This window comes from Papaver somniferum, chromosome 9 (genome assembly GCF_003573695.1).
Source record: "Papaver somniferum cultivar HN1 chromosome 9, ASM357369v1, whole genome shotgun sequence".
Lineage (NCBI taxonomy): Eukaryota > Viridiplantae > Streptophyta > Magnoliopsida > Ranunculales > Papaveraceae > Papaver > Papaver somniferum.
This window is the reverse complement of record NC_039366.1, coordinates 151713468-151718654: the sequence shown is the minus strand read 5'-3', so window position 1 is coordinate 151718654 and position 5187 is coordinate 151713468.

The following is a 5187-nucleotide window of genomic DNA, read 5'->3' as shown; positions in this document are numbered from 1 at the left end:
GAAGATGATTTTTGCAGTATTAATCTTTATGGTTTTATATATTGCAATCTATCATGGGATATGCATGTTTGCGTTCGTGAACTGTGATTGTCCCATATCTTGTCGAAAGTTAAGTCCTTTATATGTCGATATGCATGTGTTGATAAAAGAAGGAATGAACTTTTGACAAATACAAAAGTTAAGCCTATTATGTCAATTATTGATGGAAGATAGGTTAAAATCTTTTATTTTCAAGGACTATGTCTATTGTATGTCATTGTGCAAATAGTGATGGAAAATAGAATGAATCCTTTCTTATTCCACGGTATAAGGTCGATATCCGATCCACAATTTTTTGTGTACATACTGTGTTGTTCCATAAGGTGTCTTATGTTGAGCATTATCGACTGAGTTATTTTTAGCTTAGTTATTGCTCCATGAGGTACTTTATGTCGAGCACTTACAACAAAATTAATCATTCTTGTTTGGTTATTTAGTTGTTGCTCTGTAAGTTATCTTATGTCGAGCATGACCAATTAAATTAATTACTTTTTTTGGTTAATTTGGTTGTGTATTCCGATTAGATTAATTATGGGTTCTCTTGTGATTAATTTAATTGATTTTTGAGTCTCCATAAGTTCACTTATGTTGAGAATTTCTGATTAAATTAATCATGGGATCTCTTGTGGTTAATTTAATTGAGTATTTTGGATTCAAATTCATACTTGTATGTGATTTTTTATGTCCAAAGAAATCCTTCTTTTCTTTTGAAATTAAGGTCGCTCTTATTGTTCTTTCGGGAATGACATATTATGGGGGAGAGTTCTTAATTGAACTAGTGCATAATTGCCAAATCTTTGTGGGGAGTGCGGATGTGGAATATTATAGGGGTTATCTTGTATCTTTATAAACTCCTTGATGAATGCATTTAGCTTCGGATATATGATTGCATCTAAATAAGATGATATGTGCTTTCTTTTGGTCATGAAATGTCTCTTTCGGAAATTTCATTAGGTTCCCGTTTTCGTACCTTTGCCAATTTTATTGACAAAAAGGGGGAGAATTAATATGTAGTTCACACTACAAATACATATGGTTTTCGGATCATTATCTAAGGGGGAGTGGTTTCCATGTGAGATGGAGTATTCACTGGGGGGGGGGGGTGATGCTATCACCATATATTGTTGTCGAAGTTGTGATGCAATTGAGCTTTGATACTATATAATGATACTATGACAATGTATAACAATGATTGAGAACTCTTGTTTTCTCGATGTTATAGCTACGTATTTTCAACAACGATAATGCTGAACTTACAACATTTGGGATCATTGGAGTACTTGGAAGTGACGAAGATTTCGTTTAATGTTGAAGATTATGAATGTGGAATAGGGGCTACAGAAGTTATTTCATTTATTTTTGTATTCCATATGTATTGATAGTTTTGTCGCTAAAATTTACAAAGGGAGAGATTGTTAGAGCATTGCTCGGTCGAACTCGCATGCGTTGCTATCTCAAGCATGTTTGTCAATGTTAGTGATCAAAACTATAAGTCTTGATTTCTAGTCTACTATAGCTAAGTCTCGGCCTAGGATAGAATATATAGTTGAGCTCAAGAACTCCATGGAAATCATCATACAAGACGAAGGACTACTCAAGGAACTGGTGGATCTTCATCGACTAAAAGGTATGTGGAGACTTGAACTTATCTATCACTCAAAATTCTATCTACTCTATTTTTCTATTTTGAGACAAAAGTCGTTTTGCTATATAGACTTTGATTATACGCATTTGCTATTTCGAGTCGATTTTATCTCTCCTATTTATGTTTCGAAATATGTGTTGGTAAGCTTTTGCTTTGGCCAAGTTCATCTTTACCTAGTGACGAAAGTCATGTTATGTTTCAATCACTTTGAAAATTGCTTTGAAGAAAAATGGTTTGTGAATAACAACTATATAACGTCCTATGAGAATGTTTCAATGATTGAAATGAGAGTTTAGATTATATAACCAATGATGGATATAAGCATTGTGTGTTAACTCATATATGTATAAGTCCTTTTTCCTTGAACCGAAGTTTGCGAACTTTGTTGATCAAGAGAACCGGAATAGTAGCGTGATCTAAGTCCGCGAACTCATTCTGCGAACCCAGTCCGCGAACTGGCGGTAGTTCTCGACCCGAGAATATCTGCTGGAGTTTGTGAACTCCTTCCGGGAAGTTAAGTCCGCGAACTAAGTTTGCGAACTTGAGTTGGTTATATCTAAAAACGATTGTTTGTGAACTTATTCATATTAACAAAGTAATGCTAAAAGCAAACCGTGGCTGTATATTTCATGAACCTTTCGAGTGAATCAAATCGTTTTTGCTTCGACTGTGTCTTGTGTAGTCAAATAAGATTTCCTTGCAATTGAACAACTCTCTAAATAGTTCATTTGATGCATTTGAACTAGTTATGGTGAAGAAGAACATGGTTGATATGAAAGTGCTCATATGGCTAACCTTTGGTTAACTATTGTTGAACCAACAAATGTTCATGTTTGGGTACGGTTACATAAGCCCAAAATAGTACATTTCATTTGTGTGTAACAAGCTAAGTTTTCGATCTAACGGTTGAAAGATATTATCTTGAATCTAATCAGGTTTTCATCTAACGGTGAATATTGAATGCTTTGTTACCAAGATAACATTGATTGCAAACCCTGATTTGAAAGACTATATAAGGGAGAACTCTAGCAACTGGGAAACCTAATCTCCACATCTCCTGTGTGATACTAGTTGTATTAGCTAGAGTCAACTCTCCTTTAACCTTTGGTTTCTTCTTAAAAACCAGGTTAACGATTAAAGACTTCATTGGGATTGTGTATTAGCTAGAGTCAATTCTCCTTTAACCTTTGGTTTCTTCATGGGTTGTATTATCTAGAGTCAATTCTCCTTTAACATTTGGTTTCTTCTTAAAAACCAGACCGATACTACTTTCTCGTAGTTGTGTGATCTGATCATGCTGACTCTATCGTGTTGAGTACAATCGTAACGATTGGATTGAGATCTTTATCTCCGATAGGCAAGATAGAAAAGTAATCACAAACATCTTCGTCTCATCGTTTGTGATTCCACAATTTCTTCTTTCGCCGCGTCGATTAAGATTATTGTGAGGTGACTAATAATACTAGGTTGTTCTTTGGGAATATAAGTCCGAGTTATCAATTAGTTCCTGTTCACCTTGATTTATCAAAATACGGAACAAAAACTTGTAGGTTTATCTGTGGGAGACAGATTTATCTATTCTGTAGACTTTTCTGTGTGATACAGATTTATTTATTAAAGTCTTCGACTTTGGGCCGTAATAACTCTTAGTTGTGGGTGAGATCAGCTAAGGGAATCAAGTGCGTAGTGTCCTGCTGGGATCAGAGATGTAAGAAGCGAAACTGTACGTTGAATCAGTTTGAGATTAATTGGGGTTCAACTACAGTCCAGACCGAAGTTAGTTTGTAGTAGGCTAGTGTCTGTAGCGGCTTAATACAGTGTGGTGTTCAATCTGGACTAGGTCCCGGGGTTTTTCTGCATTTGCGGTTTCCTCATTGACAAAATTCTGGTGTCTGTGTTATTTCTATTCCGCAGTATATTTTGTTATATAATTGAAATATCACAGGTTGTGCGTTTGAATCAATCAATTGGAAATCCGACCTTTGGTTGTTGATTGAAATTGATTGATCCTTGAATATTGGTCTTTGGTACCGTTCAAGTGATTTCTCTTGTATTCAATTATACTTTATTGGGTGATTATTGTATTCAATTATTGTATTCAATCCTACCCCAGATATAATTGGAAGACATTGGAATAGAACAAATTAAGTTTGATTGTATTAAAAGAGATGCATAACGATCCTCGTGAAGTTGACCCCACTTTCATGGATTGGTAAAAAACAAATTTCTCATCCCCTAATCGTTAATAGGGAAAGTCATGCTTTTGTAGAGTCTAAAAGGGAAAAGGCAAAGAAACAGGAAGTGGAGACAAATACGAAGAAAAAATCCAAATGCATTGTTGAAGACGTTTCAGAGGCTTTCGAAATAACGGTAACCGGTGCTTTTAATGTATACTTTTAAAGTTATTATTAGACTCGCAGATTTCTATTTGCTTGAGTAAGAATTGAATCGAGAAAGAGAGATATAACTCTTTGATATACTTTATTAAGATTGAGTCTTATTGATTCTCTTGAAAGTATATTGGAGTTTGTCCATATATATTTCTATGCGAAATATTGGGTGTGGTTGTTGTACCCCCGCTTTTTCACTAAATACTCCACCGTTCTCCCCTTCTCAAAATAATTCGCTCTCGAATTTTACCAGTACGATGCCATCAAACCTTTGGATTTCAAGCTTTAATCCGGACTCCAACGAATCTCGCGGATCATGTGCAACTCCTTGAAATCCTTTCTCCTTGTCGCTAAAGAGGTTTTTTTTTCATCACCGGTCACTTGCTCCACTCGCTGTAGGCTAGGACCATGATGGGGCTGTTGCATTTCAGAAAATTAGAGGGTGAGTGCCTTAACCTTCCGTTCTAGATCATCTATTACTACTTTCTCTTTCTCATCACTGAGAGCGGCTCTTCGAACAACACCATAATCTCTACCTCGAAAACATGATGCAGGAGCGTTGCCTGTCTCTGATACCAACTGATGCAGGGCGAAACTGTTGAATAGTATTAAAATCTAAAACTCATGTTTCCGAGATACCACTCTCAAGGAAAACACTACCTCATCAATTCATCCAAGACTATCTAATACTAAAACATAGAGCTCCTTATATAGATAACTCCTTAACAAATAATAATTTCATTTCATAATATATCAAGATATTATTACCTAAGTATAAAATATAATTCCTAAATAATAAAAGAGAAAAATCACCTAATTAATATTAAAATATACTTGATAAATTATAATATATTAAATAATTATAAAAAATATGCAAGTATATTTTATTTTCCTAAATGTTAGAGCATTGCTCGTTCGAACTCGCATGCGTTGCTATCTCAAGCATGTTTGTCAATGTTAGTGACCAAAACTATAAGTCTTGATTTCTAGTCTACTATATCTAAGTCTCGGACTAGGATAGAAAGTGTAGTTGAGCTCAAGAACTCCACGGAAATCGTCATACAAGACGAAGGACTACTCAAGGAACTGGTGGATCTTCATCGACTAAAAGGT